This window comes from Musca domestica, unplaced genomic scaffold (assembly GCF_030504385.1).
Source record: "Musca domestica strain aabys unplaced genomic scaffold, Musca_domestica.polishedcontigs.V.1.1 16, whole genome shotgun sequence".
NCBI classification, from domain to species: Eukaryota; Metazoa; Arthropoda; class Insecta; order Diptera; family Muscidae; genus Musca; species Musca domestica.
The window spans coordinates 7,101,866-7,124,483 of NW_026712219.1; the positions used below are offsets into that span (position 1 = coordinate 7,101,866).

At 32.1% G+C, this 22,618-nt stretch overlaps 1 protein-coding gene across 3 annotated transcripts in view; it reads right to left on the minus strand.

The window, feature by feature from the left end:
* The window catches only part of LOC101895019 (semaphorin-2A), a 308,952-nt gene that overhangs the window by 138,619 nt on the left and 147,715 nt on the right, over positions 1 to 22,618 (minus strand). The gene's annotated exons all lie outside the window — the stretch shown is intronic.

Genomic DNA, 22,618 nt, shown 5'->3' on the forward strand with positions numbered 1-22,618 from the left:
AATATTTCGAGGTGTTACATAATTTTTGGCCCAATCAAACTTATAATACCCACAACACATAGTGTTGTAGGGTACAAATACTACTGAATAAATATTAAAATGCTACAGAAAGTCCATTTGCGGTACAATGAGGACAACAATATCTTGGGCTATGGAGACCATTTTATGTGCACACCCAATGGATATTTAGATAATATGAATATAGGTGTGAAAAGGCCGCCGTGACCATAAGTTTCAAGACAACGGACGAATGAATAATAAAGTCCACGTGGTATAACATTAAAAAAATTTAAGGATACCAAAGGGTAAGACAATGGAGAAAACTGTATGAGGGAGAATCCTTAAAACAGTTGTAGCAATGTGAAATATTAATTCCGTGGATCGACGGATTCCTATCACAATTGTCCTACTGTAAACAGTTGTTACAGGTTCAGTGCTAGGAATGAGAGCAGGGAGTTTTTATACCGTAATCTCTTTCCGCTTGCCAAACCACAATACGATATTTTACGCGAAGGTCCGGGAGATTGCAGATTATCTCTTCTTATTGCCAATACGAGACAGGCTACCATAAAAGTCCTAACGAACATTAAGATTGCAATAAAGGCCAGTAAAAACAAAAACATTATTGGAATGTATGAATTTAATCAACAACTATTTTCAAAAAAGCTCAGTAAGCATCATACGGAGATAATAGGTAACGAGAATTCTCCTGGCAATACTGGCACATAATTAGCAATAATAAAAATCCAAAACCGCTAAATGCGTCACCTCTTGAGTTAAAGACATGGGCAAAAATGGAACAAGGAAACAAAGAGGAAACAACAAAAATCTTATGGGGAGACCACAATGAGGTAAAAACGACGAACCTTTTATTACTAGACAAGAAAGCGTTTCGTGGAGTAACTTTCAACCTAACCTAACTTCTTGAAATAAGCATTTTAGAGTATATGCATACATTATGTGTCCTGTGAGACATGTCGGCCTGTCTGAGCAAAACACTTCAGCTTCCGAACGGATTGAGGTAGATTGACACTTTTTTTCTCAAGAGTATTTTTGGATAGTAGGATTTTTCTCATTAAAAGTGTGAACTCTTGGTCTACGATTTGTAATAGCCCCATATAATGGTATTTTATTTTTATACCCTCCACCATAGTATGGAGGGTATATTAAGTTTGTCATTCCGCATACAATTCTAAGTTGATTTAACAATGTCCTTCCATCTGTCCGTCTGTGGAAATCACTCTAGCTTTCGAACGAAATGAAGTAAGTTGATAAAAATTTACTCAAATGTGTATTATATCTGCAGGACTGGTATTGAAAATGGACCATGTAGGTCGGTACCTCCCGACATTCGGTATTTTGATGATTTTCGCGACATTATATACCGGAAGTGTTAAAAATTTGTGGATACTACAGTCTAAGACAGAAAATGAGCCATTTAGGTCCACGTCTTCGTATAGCCTCCATATAACGGTACCTCCCGATATTGGCTAGTTTGATGATTTTAGATGATTACCGGAATTGTTTCAAACTTCGCGTTTGACGTTCGTAATGTATACTACAACCTAAGACAGAAAATGAGCAATGTAAGTCCACGTCTTCGTATAGCCTTCATATAACGGTATCTCGCGATATTCGGTATTTTAGTGATTTTAGCGACATTATTTACCGGAATTGTTTCAAATTTCGCATTTGAAGTTCGTAGTGTATACTACAGCCTATGACAGAAAATTGTCTGTGCAGGTCTACGTCTTCGTATAGATTTTAGCAACATTATTTACCGGAACTATTTAAAATTTGGTATTTGAGGTTCGTAATGAATACTACAGGATATGGCAGAAAATTGTCTGTGCAGGTCTACGACCTACAACCGCCATAGTACCTCCGGTATTCTAATGATTTTACTACATTATAAACAGATATTTTTCAAAGTTTCGCATATGTATATTGCAAAAGCTTATGACAAAAGTTGCCTACATTCGGTATTTTTAAGATTTTAACAGAATTTTTACGGTTTTTATTGTTTGGAAAATTGACAAATTTGTACCAAATAGTGGAGGGTACTCAAAGTTCCGCCCGGCCAAGCTTACAGCTTTTGTACTTGCTATGTTTTAAACCTAATTTATTATATTAGAATTTATTGCTAATTGAAGGGTCTTCCATCTACAGAAGACGATGGTGATCTCTTTAAAGAAGAAATTTTTATTGGTCCAACAAAATGGAGTATCTGGTTATGAGTACCTCCCTTTTTGAAAAATCAACACTTATTAATACATTTATTGAAATAATATTTAATTTAAACAATTAAAAGTCAATTACCTACCTCCATAGAATTCTAAATGAGCAAATATTTAATTAAGTTATAAATAAATAAGTAAACATAATTAATTGTCATTTTGTGCAACAGCTAAGTACACTTATTAAATAGTAATAAAAATTCCCATTTCCCAAATAGTAATTACGTTTTAAAATCTGCTGATTTTAAAAATGTTGTTTATTTTAAATAAAATAAAATTTCTGCAAATGTAAGCAATTTAAACGAAAGTTTGTATTAGACCTAAATTATGATCAAAAAATGGAGTAAGTCAGTGACGTGGTTACAAAAAGTCGTTGAGAATTCGATTAATATTTTTGGAGTTTGAAAAAGCGAACTTTATCTAGAAATTCAATTCAAAGCTTTTGTCGAATTATTATTTTTTTCATGTTATGTTTATTAGGCCCCTTCTCAAATTTCTCTTACTCTTTCCCTCTCTCACTTAACATCACCATGAATGTTATTTTTCAAAAGTTATTTTTAACGCTAAATAAAACAAAATATATATGATATACCAATTTATTATAAATAAACTATTTGGTCGTTTGTTGGTTGGTTATGTTTTGGCAGAGTGACATAAAAATGAACGACATATGCATTCAAACATGGCAAACAAACAAATGTACCATATATACCCTCACCCACACAATATATGTATGTAAATAATATCAAAATTGTAGACCATAAACAAATATATGAATTTAATAACACCAATTTATGGTGACTACTGTGTGGGGTTGGTAATTCATAAAAACGTTAACAACTACAGCGACAACAGCAACGATATCAACAACAACAACAATGAAAATCGACTACATTTAACTTATATTACTACAAAAACGAAACTCTCTGCTCTCCTATTGCGTTGTGTCGTTGTATTGGTATTATTGTATTCACATTCGTATTACTAGTTTATTGATGATTGTTTCGGTTGTAACCATGACGTTCCGGTTGTAGCTTCCGTTCCCGGCTACCCACCATTGTTGCCATAAAACAGTAAGTAGTTAAATCAATAAATTTATGATGAAATTCATACCATCATCTAGATTTTGTTTAACATATGAATAGAAACCGAACCAAACACCAGAAAAAAACACTTTCATATTTATTTATATACCCTATGCGTTTATATGTAGCTTGTTTGTTTGTATGTTTGTTTTTAATATCCTATTTCAATCGACACACAGGCTTTTGCATGTGTATCCCATATTCAATGACTGACTTTTCGCTTGTAGTATAGCAATGACATTAATACAAGCTAAAGAAACAAAAGTATAAACAAAATCATAAACTAATTGTACTAATATTTTATTATGAGACTGCCTAGCTAGTTTGTACTTTATTCATGGCCAATATTTTTATGGGTTATAAATATTTGCGTTGTATTTGTAAATTGTATGAATATTTTTTTTTTTTTGGAGAAAATAAACAAAAAAAAAAAAAATTAAATATATGTATTTATATTATGACCCACATTGCAATGAACATATTCCATTACAAAACTTTTTGAAGCAAAAAAAAATTTAAATTAAAAAAATACCCAAATTTGGAACCAAATATACAGGGCGAGATAAAAAAACTGCAATAAAGTCAAACACCATAATTTTTACATTTTTTTTTATTTTAATTGAATAAAATCAAAAAAAAAAAAAAAAACGAAAATAGCAACAAATTTTAGTTTGTTCGAATTGGAACGAATTATGGACTTCAAACGGCCAATGAAACCGTCACATGCTTCCCGAATGTTGTTCTGCGGTATTTTGGCCAAATCCCGGCGAAGAGCTTGCTTGAGGTGATGATTTGGTATTTTTTAGTGACAAAGTACTCCAGACACAATCGTAAAATGGATTGGAAATGAAGCGAGGAACCTCATTTTGTAACCATTCTTGCGTGGCGCGTGCTGAGTCCTGTTGAAATGTATAAGGTCTGCGGAAAAAATGTTTGTGTGCCCAAGGCTTTAATACACCCTATAGAATATTTTCACGATAATATTCGGTGTTTATTCTAATGCCACAGTCGATTAATATGAACGGAGAACGACATCGGCTGTTGTGGCCCACACCATCATCATGGCCAGCGCTTGAGTTCTGATAGCCAACCGAAGGTGCACATTTTCAGCTGACCTCTTTGGCAAGTAAACACGATCATTTTGTGTTCGGTCACTGCCACACGGGTTTCGATCAAGTCGCTTCTTTACTTTTCGAACCATTTTTGCTGATGTTGCTGTTTTCTTCCGCCAACTCACGGAAACGAGATACAACAGATTTATTCACATTTAAATGCTGGAGTGCTCTAACGATAGTCACTTGTGATTTTCCAGCCAAATATAAAGAAATCACACTATCACGCTTGAATTCCAAAATGCTTTTGTATGCTTGTAAACAAAATAATGACCTGTCACTTGAAATGACAGCAGTCTGAAAATGGTTGCAGTTTTTTATTTCTCCCTGTAAAGACCAGCTGGGGTTCCCCATTAGCTCCAAATCTATATATATGAAAGAAAGACCGAACGAAACGGCTGAAGCTAGAATCTTGAAGTTTTGCACAATGGCCAGTCCTGGAAAAGTGGATTTTTGGAAATTCATGCTAAAATGATACGATAAGTACTAAATACTTCGTTTCGGATAAACGAAGTGATTTGGATTTCTTAAATTTGGGATGAGAGTTACTGATGGAGTACAGAATAGATTTACCAAAGGGTTTTTAGAAATTCGAACTTCAAGGATACCAAAAGTTATAATATGATACTAAACTTCTAAAATGCCACAATTTATGATCGGATAGAGCTAACAACCTTAAATTTGGTATAAGAGCCAAGGTCGAAAAATAAATTGGTAAATGAAGGTAGTTTGGAAATCTATAATTTTATGAAAAGTACCTAATGATACTAAATTTGAATCAGTTTGGTTTAGCGTGAATGGATGAAGCTTAAATCTTGTATTGGGGTCCCTTCTGGTAGTAGGTTTGCAATAATTATGTGCCATGTACCATGTGCAAGAAAAGTGCCAAATAGTATTGTATTTGGTACAATTTGGTATTGGTAGAACAGATAATGCTTGAAATCAGACCCCATTACTAAGGTCGCTTTTCATGTGTAGCGTGGACATGCGAAGTTGGTTTCGAAAACGTGCACTATAATTGTACAAAAAATTCTATGTGGTACTATATTTGGTACAATTTGGTATTTGATGAACAGATAGTGCTTGAAATCTGAAATTGACTGGACATATTAAAGACGTGAATAATACTAAATTGGATATTGAGTGAAGCGATAGAAATAACATATGGTATTTGGGAGTTTGTGGTGGTGTGGAAATGCGTCCTATATTTGTACGAAAAGTACTAAATTGTACTAAAATTTGGTTTGGTTGAAGGGATAAAGATGAAACCGTGAAATTTTATGTTGGTGTCTAAGACTGAGATATGGAACGGTTTTCTAATGACTTATAAAATTATACGAAAGTACTAAATAGTACTAAATTGGGTATTGCTTGAAGGGATAGAGCTGGAATTCCGAAATTCAATATAGAGGTCTCTGCTGGTATCTGATATTGAGGTGGTGGTTTTGGAAATGTGTACTAAAATTATACGAAAAATACTTAATAGTACTATTTAGTACTAAAGTTGGTATTGGGTAAAGGAATAAGGTTGGAATCCTGAAAATTGGGAAATAAAAGCGCTGAAATCCTGACATTTGATATTTAGGTCACTGTTGGTATCTGAGGTTGAAAAAAAAAATGCTATTAAATTTTATATCAGGCGAATATATAGAAATCTGATATTGTGATCACTGTTGATTTTTTATAGTTTACATGTGGAGACGAAATGGTAAGAAAATATGACTATTCTTTTCTATTCTTTCATAATTGTTGTGATTATTCAAAATGTTGACCAGAAAATGTCCCATTTTCTCACACGACCTGATAAAAGATATTAAAATTTTCAACGAATCAGAAATTTCTTCTTTGTTCTACAAACTTAATTATTTTTTGTGAAAATGTTCACCTTTTGCGGGCTAGGGGGAATTATACGATGCTGCCCATCTCCAAACTCTGAATATTCCCTCCAAGAGATATCGTAACCAAAAGCCTGCCAGACAGATTGACGTAGGTATATACATCCTGAAACGAATTTCGTTCAAAGCATGTTTTGGCCCTATCAAATGATATATATCCTCAGTAGCAACATTACTTAGAGCATAAAAAGGATATGTTTTTAGTACGTTACTTCAAAATTTAAATATTGGGAAATTTAAAAAAAGCGGACAATTTTCGTCACAAAATATTAAATTTCGGCGCACTGAGCAAGGCTGTGATGTATTTATTTATTTTTTTTTAACCATTAACAACATCCCGCAGAACTTTCATTCCCTCTTTGATTACTCGGCCTTAAAACTTTTTTATTTAGAACTCAGATATAAAACGCGGGTATTACAAAAATATATTTCATTTTGTTAAAAACATAAATCAATTATAAATTATTCTGACTCATATTGAATTCATTGCAATGAAATTTTATTTTTCAAAAAAAAAAAAAAAAAAAAAAAAACATGTGATTGTTTTCATGTGATGTATATTATTAATTAATCTAAATAAAATAAGTTAACCGCAGGCAATGATTAGTAGCCACATTGAAATACATAAATAATTTGTTTTCTAACCGCATTCTGGCTACTAATTTCAATAGCATGTTTAATGATTATTTTAATTTTATTCATTTATTTATTTATTATTTTTTTTTTTGTAAATGAATATATATTCAAATAGAAATTGATTTTTTTGTATTATATATTGAAAATGTGCATGCTTTCTTTTATTATTTAAATAGAGTTTAATATATTTTGCATAACAAATGCAATATATTTGAATACAGAAGAAATACTATTGGAATACTCTCTCGCCTTTTGCAGATTCATTGTTTGCTTTTAAATGTTGAAGACACGAATATGTTAGTATATGCTCAAGAATCAAACCATTAATAGCATAGCAAGCTTCCAGCGGCTTGTTAATTAAAATATGTTCCAAATTATTTAAACAATTTCAAGGATATTTTATTATTTGCACTTAAAATAATAGAAATTTAGATACGTTTATGAAAACATTATACCATGTCTTTCCATACATTACAAATTTAAGACATCTATTCGAAATTGACTAAAAACAGTGGTACCTATTATAAGACATCATATAGGCTGTCCTGATCAATATTTGCTTTGTTACCAAAAATCTTCAAAAAATGTTTGTCTTCAGAAGCAAGGTAGGCCTTCACTTTTGCATTAGTTGTTCACATATTTAGGCTAATTGAATAAAAAATATATTTTTAATAGTATTTTAAAGTTCAATATTTCAATATTTTAAAGTTCGTCCATGTCATACAATTGGAGCTCAGGACAGGAAAATTAAGTGTGAAACAATATGTGGCTTCCGACTTTACTGGGGCTACTTATCGAATCGTCCGACTATATACCCTACGTCACTTAGTGGTAGGGGATTATGTCCTTGGGCAAAATACATGGACAGACGGGAAAAAATGCTGGTCGCATTAATTATCCGATTGAGCTGAAATCTTACAAACAAATATTTTTTGGCAAAAGTACGAAACCTTGGTGAGAATCGGTTCAAATCTAGATATAGCTCCCATGTATATCTCCAACCGATTTCGGGTTAATTGTGCGCCAAATGCCCAATATCAGTCAAAATGACCTAAATGTTGATACGTCCGAACTAGAACCTCAATCTAGAAACAAGTACATTGAATTTGGTGAAAATCGGTTCAGTTATAGCTATATCTCCCACATATATGTTTCATCTGATTTGGGGTTTTAAGACCTTCACATTCGTAATATTCACTCCACAACAATAATCTTTGGTACCAGCTAACTTATGATGTTGAAAAATACCTCTGCTAAGTTTTTGTCGAGATCGGATGAAATCAGGTTTGTAATGGACAAAATGGTAAATATCGGAAAAAATGGATTGAATTTTGGGAATTCGGATTAATAAATACAAACCGAAGGAAGAAGTGAAGTGAAGTGAAGTGAAGTGAAGAAGTATATATATATATATATATATATATATATATATATATATATATATATATATATATATATATATATATATATATATATATATATATATATATATATACTTCTTCACTTCACTTCACTTCTTCCTTCGGTTTGTATTTATTAATCCGTATGTATAATTTATATATATATATATATATATATATATATATATATATATATATATATATATATATATATATATATATATATATATATATATACAATATTACCTCCCAAATTTAATAATTTTTTTGGTATTCGGTGCTATGCTAATTTGGTGCAACTCGGTGCTATGCTAATTGGTTCATAGTTGATATGATCTACTTTACATAAATTCCCAATATAAACATTCTTGTTACGTGAGCTCTACTAAAAACGCATAGTGGTATCATAGGGTATCATATATTCGGCCCCGTCCGACTTTTCACCTTTCCTTACTGGTTATCAAAATTTTAACTGTTTAGTCAACCAACAGCATTATCTTTCGGTTTATATTAATTTTCGTGCTAAATGTATTTCATATACAGATTCACTACACGTATGTATACAAATATATTGCATTGTTGTACGATAGTCTTACAACATATTTTATCAACATACCACCATATGGGTAAGACCTTCATATCATCAGCTTTATATGTACAAAACATGTTTTATATGCCTGGTCTCATAAAAAGAGGCGGCCATAATCCCCTATTTGTTTATATGCTTGTCTACCGACTGTTTGCTGTTTATAGCTTCCTTCCCTTTGGCTGTATTTACCCTCCCTTATATTTTCACTTATATAAAACATTATTAAATCTTCACATTAGAATTAGTGTTATTTAGTTTTTGAATAGTCTTCCCATCCTACTTTGGTTGTTAATGAAATTAGTTTCTTATTCATATAACAACTATAGAGGAAACCAGTAGCTATATAAAAATCATTCTGTTGTGGTTTATGTTGCTGATTATATGTCACACAAACGTATGGGTGTATATATGTGTGTGTGTCGGTGTGTTTGTTTTTATTTGATTATGAAAATTTTGCTTAATTACAGAATGTGAAAATTGTGTGTTGTTTTGTCTAAATGTTGTATTTGTTTTTGCTTTTGCGGTTTGTAGACATTAAATTCCTTTAGCATGCTGATGGAATCTGCCGAATAATGCAAAAGTAAATTTTCGAGAAAACCAAAATGAATTTATGTGATAAGGACATATATACTCTTTTGTTTTGAGAAAACCACATAATAGGAATTGTAGAAATATTTTTTTGTTTGTTGTAGAAAATAATTTTATTAAAAGTAGTTATTGGAAATTATTGTGTGATTAGCTCAGTTAAGAAATATAAGCTTTGGAAAAATTCTATTTGTTTTTTAGTATATGAAATTATATAAAAATAAAAACAATGTCATTTTAAATTCCTGAATTCCTCCAATGGTCTTAATATAATGGAACATATATTTTGTGCTTTTTTAAGTATTTTTATTCACTATTTCCATATATTAACAAAATTAGCAGAATTTTCAGGTTGGGTTTCAAATTTTCAAGCTTGAAGTTTGATCTTACCATTTCGAAATAATAACAACTAAAAAGATCATTAAGATAGGTCTTGCTGGGCTCGATGTGTTCAAAATTTCTAAAATGTTACATTATTGTCAAATGGTCAAAACGATTATATATGTGAATGGTGAATATTTTGCCAGAAGGCTCTCTACTCAAAAATATCAAAATAAAATACCAAAAATTGGGGACTATTCTTAATTGGGCGCCACTTAGAAACGTTGATCCTTCCCACAAGGATGAGTTCTTCTATTTTAGCTGGAAGCCGTGGTCCAGACCTTCTAAATAATAATCAAAAAAAAAAAAAAAAAAAATAAAAATGTTAATCATCGACAACCAAAATTGTCTAATTGCACTACATTCTGGCCGACATGGCCAGAAGAGCCATTTGAAACCATTTCGGGCAGTAGTCAACCAACAAGCAAAAAAAAAAAAAATGCTTCTTAACTTCATTGAAAAAATTGCCAAAATTGGAGGTTAAGGAATGTGAAGGGGTCGCCCCAGTCTATGCTGGTCTCAAATAACAAATCAAATATTTTTAATTAAGTTTCCCAAATACAAAAGTTCGGGAAAAGCGATTATATTCTGAAAGAAGATTGTTCGTAAAGAGAGAACCTGCCACTATCAAATCCGCAATGTAAAATTTCTTTTGATTCGGATGAGAATTTGGCCGAAGCCTTCAAAACATCGAAAACCAGTTGGCGCCTTTATTAAAGGTGGGGTACACCTACATTGGCAGACATATCTCTCACAACCATTTTCTCGTGTCCCCGAACTCAAATCGATTTTTTTCGAAATATCACTGTCATATTGAATAGAAACCTTTATGTCAAACTGCTGCTCATTTGATTGAAAATTAGGAGGCAAAACCTACAAAATGCAGTGGTATCTTTGTAAGGAGGCCATAAAATAACTGAATCTAAATTAAATATTTTTGACGATGAATTAATCTGCAACTTGAGAGGCCGAATGTCGAATTAAATTTGCTGTAGGGGAAATTAAGTCAAAATCACGCAAAATACCGTAGATTTGGAGGTATTATTACAGAGGTGGATTTATGAAATTGGGCCTTCAAACAATCGAAAATTACTCGGCTCATTTCTTAGAGGCGTATAGGGTACAAATACCTTTAAAGAGTCTATCGACTCCGGTAGACCTCTGACGGTTATCTGAATATAGGATACCATTTCTGATTATAGAAAACATCTAAAAATCTTTGAACTTACCTCTTTACATAAGTCCAAAATAAAGAAATATTTAATCATAATAAGTATTCCAAAAGTCTTTCGACTTCGGAGGGCTTCTAATATATGTATATCTGAATATAGGATAGCTCTTCTAATAGATAGAAAATTTCTGTATGTAATCTAACTATACATAGAAGACCAGAAATCTGGAGTTATAGTTTCGAACACTAAATTACGTCATTCAAAATATCAAATTACATTTGCTATGGCTGAAAATTGGGGCCGAATCCAGCAAAATACCCAAACGTGTAGTTTTTAATATATATATTTTTGGCGAAGACTTAACTTGGTTTGAAATTCGGTGTAAATATTTTTAAACCATCAAAAATTTGGTGGTGACGTTGCGTGTAGGCCTTTTTTACTGTTAAATGCCTGGAAAGATCTTAAAAGGTCTCCTGACTGTAGGAGACCTTTTTTAATTACAGAAAACGTCTGAAACTCATCTAACCATTGAAGATCTTGAAGTCCTTTTAACTATAGGGCTCCTAATTTCAGAGGGCTACTCTCTTATATGTAGTCTTCATCTAAAAGCTATCTGAAGATCTAACAGAAGACATGTTAAGATCTTCTAGCTATCAAATACCTGTACTTATTCAAGATTCCTTAAAGTATTTTAATTGTTAAAAACCCCGGAAGGTCCTCTGAAATTTTACCAAGGTTTTTTTGAAAACAGAAAATCTCTAGATTACCTATAAGCATATAGAAAATGTCTCATCCTGGGCTGAAATAGACCAAGCATCAGGACAGTTACATTAAATACAGAGCCAAATTTCAAATTTTTGAAGTCTGAATGATAAACTCAAAAAAGTTAATTTGTTCTCACAATTCCTTTCTTCGTGAAAAAAATCCAATCCATTATCAACTAACCCTTTATATTAAATTCTATAATTTTTTATACTTTGCACAAATCTGTAATAAAATAAAACTGTTTACATTGCAATTTCAAGGGCAAAAATCTATTGTGTATATATGACCTGGTTTCTACTCCTCGAATGAAACTTAGAGAACAAAAAAGAATTCTTAACTCAAACTATTTGAATTCAGTTAAAACAGTTCAGTTAAGTTAAAGAAAAGGAAAATTGCATATATTTAAATCTTTTTCTTCACCATGGATATGTTTCTTTTCATTTTCTATGAAAATATGTAGAGCGAGGTCTTTTTGTCATCGTCATCTAATGTCTGTGTGTGTGAGACAATTTTCTTGTTAGAAAATACGTCATTCTTGTTTGATTTACAGTTTCTTGCTGCTGGTGTGTCTTCTTCTTGTTGTTGGGTGAGCTGGCTGGCATATTCTGAAATCCATTTTCTTCTAACGAACAAAGACCATAAATTTCTTCCCAACCATCACCAGGCCATACATCGCAGTTGGTTAGTGCTAGAAAATAAATAATACTATGGAAAAAGAAAAAAGGAAAAAAAAAAAAACACGCCAACAACAACAACAATAGCTATTGCAATTTGCGATGGTAAAAACAATTTAATGTCACGAATAAATTATTAAACTATTGTATGCATGTTAACCTAAACTACTTAATTTGTTATTAAACAGTTCATTTCTATGCAAGACCACACAATCGTAAAGTATAAAAAGCAAAATAAAATATGTTTCCAAGAAACGAGAAAAACGGACAAGCAATACGTTTGTGTGCACGGGCGATATCTGTGCCATTTACAGATGTTTTATCAAAGATATGAAGAATATTCAAAGCGAAATGCATTCCAAATTATCGGGGGGACTCCCTTTATGGTTGTGTGTAGTGATAGCCAGCGAGAAGTGGGGGAGCAATGAAAAATCTTTTGCTGGACTTTGGCCATTACAAAAGTGTTTATAAATGGCAGAACAATGAAAAAAAAGCCGTAGAGGAAAACTAAAATTGCATAACAACACCCCGAACTTCCCCCCAAATCAAGTTTTGATAACATGGGGATGTTTGGTTTTCACAAGAACTCTGAAATTGATATAATTGCTGGGGTTTTTGCCCTCCCCCACACGTTCAGTTTTGGTGTTTTTCTTTCGTGTGGATATGCCAAACGATTTTCATATAAACAAACCAATTTAACTTTTGCAATCTGCTGCAAATTACTCAAACCAAGCGCAACAAATCCACTAGCTAGCCGCCCAGCCACCAAGCCATATGTAAGGTCAGCCAACCAGTCAGCCATCCAGTCATCGGACCAAACGCCCAGCCGGCCGGCAATATGCTCCTTTGTGCAATTCGAATTTCTTGTAATAAAAATGATTTTTGTAACCCCGTGCTACTGCCGCTGTTGCTATTGTTATTTTCTCTGTGCTCCAAATGGAATTCGGTCAGTAATAAAACTAAGGAAATACTAGTTGAAATAGACACCCTCCATGCCACCACCCTTCTCCCAAGTATTCAGTAATTCACACAACCCCTCATCCACCAATTGGTCATCGTACATTCGTATGCAATTCACAAACACCAACGTCACGAACGTCGTCCGGCATTTGAAGTATGACCGGTATGTGTGTCCAAGGATAACTAAGGAAATATTTAAGGAATGTTTTAAGGGCCAGTCACTCAATGCATTTAAATTATGTTTTGTTTTTGTGCGGAAGGACAGTACCACAGTGGTGAGGGAAAATGACAAAAGTGAAATGAAGAACTCCCCTGAAGATCACTTAAATAAAGAAGACACCTGAATGTGTTCCTGATAAAAATACCTTATAATAAAATAATAGCCATAAAACTCTATTAAATATGGGAAATCTCTACAGATCTTCAAATTTTGAAAAACTCTCAAAGGTTTTCTATACAAAAAATTCCTCCAAAGAACTTCTCAATAAACACCTTATTCAGATGTATTTCGGAACATTTTAATTGTAACTTAAGAATTCGATCTAAAATTTGAATTGTAATTCGAAAAATTCCAATTGTAACTCGAAATATTTCAGTTGTAATTCAAATTATATAGAATTGAAATAATTTGAATTACAAACATAAAAATTCGAATTACAATTGGAATAATTCGAATTACAATTGGAATAATTCGAACTACAAATGGAATAATTCGAATTGCGAATGGAATAATTCGAAAGACAAATGGGATCATTTGAATTACAATTATAATAATTCGAATCACAATTGGAATTATCGAAGTACAACTGAAAAAATTCTGGACGAATTAAATCAAAAATTATTCCAATTAAAACTGAAAAAGGTGTAGAAGACCTCTAAATGTTGCCTAAACATAAAAATGATCTAAATGTCTAATCTAAATATAAAAGACCTCCACAAATCCACTAAATATTGAAAATTTCTTAAGAATTATGAAAACCTTTAAAAGACTTCTAGGGGTCTTCTAAATGTTGAATATTATTAAAGACCTTTATTTTATATTAAATAGACATGTAGAGGACCTTTTATTATAGAAGATTTTCTAAGGTCTCCCAAGACCTTTAAACTACAAAACACCTCGAAAAGTTTTCTAATTGTATAACTTCTCCTAAGATCTTTGACAAGACTCTGAAGGTCTTCTCACTATGGAAGATCGTAGAATTTCTCCTAAGATCTTCAAACTTTAAAAGACCTTGAACATATTTCTGATTACAGAAGTCTTTGTGACATCTTCTCATTATAGATGACTTCTAAGTTTATATCAAGGAAATCTAACTATAAAAAAGCTCGGAAGGTCTTCTCAAAAAGTCTTCTAACAAGAGCAGTCTTTAAAAAATCTCATGATTTTAGAAGACCACTGAAAGTCTTCGAGCTAGACAAAACCTCTAAAGATCCTCTAACTAAGGAAGACTTTTTAAGATATCCTAAATATAGAAGAATACTTAGGGTATCAATACCGAAGACTCCCAAAGTCTCTTTAATATAGAAGACCTTTAATGGGGCTTTAAATATGGAGAACCTCTAAATGACTTCTAAATATAGAAGACATTTAAAGGCCTTCTATTTATAGGTGACCAATTGTCTTCTAAGTTTAGCAGTTTTATTAAGGTTTTTGTGACTATAAATGATTTATACTGTAGAAGTTATCTAAAAGTCTTCTAAAAATATAAGACCTTTAAAAGGTTTTAAGAAGATCTCTGAAGGTCCCCTAACTATGAAAATCCTCTGAATCTCCTATAATTAGGAAAGACCACTAAAGATCTTCTATCTCCTATTAAAGGTCGCTAAAAGTTCTCCCACTATAGAAGAGATATAAATGTGTTCTAATTATAGAAGTCCTCTATTGGTCTTCTATCTAAATGTCTTCAAATTAAAGAATACCTCCAAAAATATCTAAGCATAGAAAATGCTTTAAGGTCTTTCAATTATAGAGGGTCTCAAAATGTCTTCTAAAAATAGAAAATCTTATAGATCTTCTAATCATGGAAGACCTCTAAAAAGTTACTCACTATAGAAGATCACCAAAAAAATCCACGTCTGAAATTGGTTAAATTTGCGTGAAATAATCTTTGAAACCACACGATTTTTAAGTGGGTAAAAGTTTTCATGAAAACCTTGTAAAAATCCAAGTTTCAAGTGGCATAAGGAAGGTTGCAAATTCTTCAAAAAATAAAATTTTCAATAGATTTGGGTATGCTCAGCAAAATCTTCAAGAAATCCACCTTTAGAGAGGTAATATCTGCAGACTATCTCTTAGCTATTTTAATTTAAGAAGACTTCATCAGGTCCTTTGATTGAGAAAAAATCACTGAAATTTGTAACTATGAGGATCTCAAAATGCTTCCTAAGCCTTGGAAAATGGTTATTCAGCTTTTTAACCACAGACTATTCTCTTCTAACTACAAAACCTCAAAATGCATAGCTATTGTAGAAGACTTCTTAGGGAAGAACAGTCAGGATCTTCTTTCAGATTTTCAGTAGTAGAACTTTAGACGATCTTCCAATTACAAAACACACACAGAATGTTGATCATAATTTTCTTCGCGGCATTTCATTTCTTCCTTCTTCTTCTTCTTGTTGACAATTTCTTGTCCAATTTTCTGTTTCCGCACCACAGTATCCCAAAAAAAAAAACTTATAATTGTATAAAGCCATAAATATCACCCTCTACCCCAACGATTGCATTTCTCTCCATTTCCCCTCCCCTGACTCCAACAGCAGCCAAAATCAACTACCCTTCATATTCTATCATATTTTCGTTCCAGAGATTTTTGTAGTATTTATCTAACAATTTTTCGGATGGTGTTATTCTCTTTTCGTCGCACAACTGAAAGGGGAACGAACAGAAAACATATTTTTCCCTTCACAAAATTATTGGTCGGTATAGAATATGAAAACATATGGGCCCTTGCCTGCAAGAGGTCAGCAAATAGTAGATTTTCCCTTATTATTTACGTATCCTTTTGCCTTTTTTTCGTTGGTTCGTCAATTGGAAATGGAGCAGTTATTTTTTCGATTATTATTCTTTTTTTCTATTTTGTTCCATGCTTTTATTACTTATTTTTATATTAAATTTTGTTGCCCATCATAAGGGGTTGACCACACACACTCACTCACACATGTTTAGTAGATGGTCGTTCATAAATACACACACGCTGGCAACGGCGGGAGTTAAGGCTTTCCTGTCTATAGGCCATTTAAACACATTAAGGGTTTGGGCATTGCTGCATGTGTGTTCGTGTGTGTGAGTGTGTGCGTTGTTACCCTTTGTAAAATACTTAATAGTTTTGATGGCCCATTTTGTTTTTTAGATTATTAATAATATTTTTCCTTTCTTTCGGCATTCCCTTTTGTTATGCCACCAACGAAATGACTTTCGGGGCAGGGTCCTTGGCCAGACAAGAAAAGAAAAAAAAGAACGAGAGTGCCATTTAACAGTCAATTTTCATGATTGCTGGTTCCTTAGTTATTAAAGCAATGCCATTGAGGAGTGGGCTTTAGTTTGGGGCATAATTTCCATAGGTATTTTGAGGTTTTCGTTTTTTTTTTTTTTTTTTTTTTTTTTTTTTTTAAGATAAAAATGAAACTGTTCATTTCATTTTTATTTTATTGGCATAATGGGAAAAGAGGGGGTGTTTTCTCACCAAACGGGCATTGGGTATATTTTGAACATATACATAAATATGGATTTCCGTGGTGTGATATGTGTTGATATTTGCTTATGGAATATTGACATCTAATTACATTAAGTGCAAGTTGCCTACAAATCGTCTAGAATAATTAGTTATTTGAATAGAAAATAAATTCTTTAAGAAGTATTGTATGTATCATATAAATTTCCATATCATTATTATTATATAAAATATAATAATTATAATATAATATAATTAATTATATATTATATAAAATATAATAATATATATAAAAAAACTCTACACTGAAACACTAACGATTATTGATAGATAAGGATGGGATAGTCCGGAACTACTCGCTCCTACTCCTTCAAAAAATATTAAAAAAAAAACAGTTGTGTTTGGGCTATGGATGGTCCAAGAACTTGTTGAGGATACTCAGCTTGCCAGTGTATTTAATAATGATCCAAAAGTTCTTTAGAAACCCCCTTTTCGTGTCGATTAGGGATTTCCAGTTTTTATTTGGTTTAGAAATTCTTTAAAAATCTATGTTCTGAGTTGTTTGAAGTGTCCTATGCATGCTTCATAAAAATTCATTTCGAGTAGCATAAAGCTAATGAAAAAATCTTTTTTGAGAATTTACTCAATCCTTTAGATGTTTAAGGTGGCCAAAAAATTTTCCACTTTTCAAATGCCTCATGGTTTCTTATAAAAAATGCATTAAACTTCTTTAGATGTTTAAGGTGGCCAAAAAATTTTCCACTTTTCAAATGCCTCATGGTTTCTTATAAAAAATGCATTAAACTTCATATTGCAATCCGCCCAGATATACTAAAAAACATGTTTAAAGTAGCTTGATGGTGCTCCAAAAATTATTATACAAGTCCTGAAAATATAAAGATTTATTGTAATTTATAATGCTCCATTTTCTTTTATTTCTTATTTAAAGAGGCACGAGGATCGACAGAAAACTCTGTACAAAATCCAAATTGAAAGTCACATTTGGAAATTTGGTATACAATTTTTCATAATTCCGCGTTTATGGTGTACTGTGGGTGCTGCTAAAATGCAGTAAAAAATTAAGGAAATCTATTACGTATATGTGGACTAAGTAGCCAAAAGATTTCGTATAGGTTCATCAAAAAAAAAAAAAATTATATATCCTCCAGGGAATCTCTTAAAATCCACTGATATAGCAGCGTATATATTATCCTTTAAATCTCTTAAAAATCCATCCGATTTCCACCAAATTTGAAGTTCTTATTTCTAGGATGAATTCAGTAGGAATTGCCAAGATTTAAGATTATGTATGGGAATCTGATCCAATATGTATAGAATATGACGAACGTATCTCTGGGATGTAAATAGATATCTGGTACCAAAAATCATTCGTTTTGGAGTGAATATTACGCATGTGAGTGACTTACAACTCCAAATCGGATGAAACATATACATGGGATATGAATATGAAGCACTTGCTTCTAGTCCTAATTCGGTCGGATGTGCTAAATTTCAGGTCATTTGGACTAATATTTGTCATTTGGTGCACAAATAACCCGAAATCGGTTGAAGATATATGTGGGAGCTACATATATAAATGAAGCGATTTTGTTCACAAAAATGCATGGACAGATGGGCGGACATGCTAACATGCATAAATCGACTAAGAAAGTAATTCTATGAATATCCTCAAAAGTAACTATGGGTCTATCTTGCTTCCTTCTTCATGTTTCAAACAAATGCACAAAGACATAGTACCCCTATCAGCATGTGGTGTGGGATATAAAAATCAACTTGTATCTGTGGTAGTCAGTATGTACACTAAGGATCCTATAGATCTCTAAAAAATTCTGGTTTTTTAGTAGGTTTCTTATAAAAATCTACCTTTATAGTTGCCTTTAATATCCTTTAAAATATTTTCTAAAAATTCAAGTTCTTAGTAGCGTATGGTTCTTTTTAGAAGTCCAGTGGCCAAGAGATGCTCATATAATTGGAGTTGATAGCAACACATAGATAATTTTGAAATGCTAAAAAATTATTTAAAAAAAAAAACTGTGTGGTTTAGTGGCTTAGAAGTGTCCATAGAAGTCTAAGGAACTATTTTAATACTTGCGTTTACTTGCTTCCAGAATTTTTTTCAAAACTACATTTATTCTCCTAAAAACTCTTAAAAGTCTAATTTGATGAAGCCGTGTAGAATGTCTTCAAAATCTATTGAAACGGTTCTAATAATCCATTTTATAATAGAACTCATTATTAAAGAACCCTCGTATGAATCCTTCTAAAAGTCGATTAGAAATTTAAATAATCTTGTTATACTTTTTTTAAAAAAAAATTATAATTTAAAACCTTTTATTTTTCTAAAGCTTTTTCGAAAATATATATTTTTTTTAAATTGCTAACGAAATAAAGGAGTTTTAAATTTTCTTTCCTGGAATTTAACAATTCCTGTATTTTTACCCGGCTTAAATTTAAAGACTTCCACAGCCGTCATTCACCTTAAGCTGCTGCAATGCCACAACTTCATTTCAAAATTATGGTCTTGGCTTATCAGAAATTCTTAAAGAATACCATTGAACACAGCTGTGCTGCTGATATGGATGCAAGTAATATATATTTTTCGTGTTTTTTCGTTTTCTCTTCCCTCAGACATTCAACAATAGAATAATTGTTATAATATCTGGTAGGAGATTGGAAGAAAGAATGGCATGAGGTAATACAAAACAATAAAAAAAATCCCGATAGATGTTTTGTTCGCCTAACAATCCACTGGGCAAAAGCAAAAAGAAAACCTCAATAATTCTTTTGCGAACAAAATATGGAATCTAGTGGCTTTAGTAACTAAATTTATTGTTGCGGTGTTGAAAATTCTATTTTACTCAATCTCACTCACCGTTGTTAGTATTCTGCACCATGAAATGTGAGTTTTTTCATTGCTGTGAAATTCTAGACGTCTGCATAAAACTAACTGGCAACAACTTATGGCTGCTTACTTTTCGTCTACTAAATGTGTGCGTGTGTGTGCGTGTCAGGGAGAAAGAAAGCAGCTCTCAGATTGGAACTTTCGTTCTTTGTTGCTTTCACAAATTATGACTTCTATATTGTGGTCTATTACGCATATAACGTGATAAAAACTGTTAACACGTACAAGTAATTTAGCCAACCAACACTTTTTGGTTGGTTTTTGGAATGAAACTAGGAAGCCGTCGGAGAAATAATTTGTAACAAACACAATGGCCACACAAATGTTGGCAATCAACAAAACAGCATAGCATGTTTCAGCAATCGACCAAAGATTGTAAGAGTTATGGTTTGTAAAAAAGTAAATCAATATATTTTTTTAGATATTTTCCATTTAAAATTTAATTGAAAAATAAATAGTTTAAGTTTCCCTTTGTGTCTAGTTATCTTTTCTTTTTTTCGACCACACAAATTTATTTTATAACCTTAGGTATTTTTCCGGCCTTGCTCAGTTGCTTGCCTTTGCTTTGTGGAAAACAGTAAACCCAACTGTCTAAAACAAGCAAAATTATTAACAGTTAATACCATTTGACTATAAACGGAAATTAAGCTTTTGCTTATACAATTTAGTTGGGGCTTTTCAGTTTTGTTGTCCTTTAAGTTGGCCATCAAAGCGAAACCAAGCAATTTTTAGTGGCCTCGAAAAAATCAAAGGACCAGGTGGGTTGCGTTTGTTTTACGGGTAATGGTATATTTTTTATGAGAGCAATGGAAAAAAAAACCCAACCGCAACTACAAACAGCAGGAATATAAAGTTTCATTAGTCGCTGCGAGAAGCAGGAGCAACCTTAACACAAGAATTCTCTAAAAACACGAAAAAAGAAAATTAAGTCTATAAAAACCTTAGGAGGGCGAGCGCAAAGAAAAACAACCAGAAAACAAATCTTTAAAGTCAGACACACAATATTTGCTGTTGTTGTTTTCTTTGGGATATTTGTTTTTTTGCTTTTGTTTTCGGTTTCGACATTGCGGTGAGTTGTGTGTTGAAAGCTAAAACAGAAATTTAATAGTTTTCATGTTGCTTATTCCTAAAAAAAAAACAAATGTAGGTTTATATATTAATTAAGGAATCATAATAATTTTTTGTGAGAAAAAAAACAGGTATAATAAAAGTTTTGAAAACGAATATAAAAAGGACATTTAGTCTGTGGTTGCATAATTGTAATAAAAACGATATTTAAATTAATTTCTTGTGGGTGTATGTGGCGTATGAGTAATTAAAGTGTACAATGCCCAGCTGTATAACTCATACGATCTCACGTACAATTAAATGGAAAAGCTACTAATGAATGAATTTCAAAAATTCTAAAAACATCCACTTCACGGTGCATTTTACGTTTCTAGTAAATTTTATGGGCTACATATTTTTTGTGAAATCAAAATTTAAAGGTCCCTAAAATAAAAGATATACAAATTTATGGTTAATTTTGGGTGTTGTCAAAACAACTATGGATGCTTTGGAAAAATCTTTAAAAAATAATAGTTTTAAAAAATATAATTAATATTCCTCTTATTTTTGAAATCCTCGTTTATAAATGCTCCTGAAAATCCTTTTAATCTCTCCATGACTCATAGATTTTCCTATAATTTTTTTGGAAAACTTTAAATTGTAAGGCAGCTCATGTGTCCTGTGTCCCTCAAATATATAGACTTGGCTTATCAGAAATTCTTAAGGTATACCTTGAACACAGCTGAGCTGCTGTCAGGGATGCAAGTAAAATATGCAGGGTGAGATTTAAAAAAAAAATCTGCAACAATGTCAAACGCCATAATTTTTACCTTTTTTTAATTTTATTGAATGAAAGCAAAACATGTCAGAAATAGCAACAAATTTTAGAATAAGTTTAGATTTTTTCGAACTGGTTCCTTTGGCACGAATTATGGTCTTTAGACGGCCAATAAAACCGTGGTATTTTTTAGTGCCAACCTTGCATTCAAAAATACTCCAATATTCCAACGGAATGGTATCCGGAGATGAAGCGAGGAACCTCATTTTGTAACCATTCTTGGGTGGCGCGTACTTAGTGCGATGGTGCTGAGTCCTGTTGGAATGTCCAAGGTCTGCGGTCAAAATGTTTGCGTGCCCAGGGCTTCAAGGAATAACTTTACTAGCTGTCGGACGAGTGGCTTAGAAATGACAGCAGTCTTAAATTGGTTGCAGTTTCTTCATCTCACCCTGTAAATACAAAAACCCTAAGGTTTCCCAAAAGTTTTCAAAAAATCTGCGGCCTATGAATGCCCTAAAATCCACGTTTCAAGTGATATCTGTATGCTTCAAAAATACTTTTAAATTATACTTCTTAAGTTTTGTAAGGCTACTCCAGATTTTTTTTAATAGTAGACGTTTCAAGCGTCCTGAGTGTACATCATAAAATGATTTAAATGCTAGTTTTAAGTCAATTCAATCAAACAATTTATCAATCAATTCATGAATT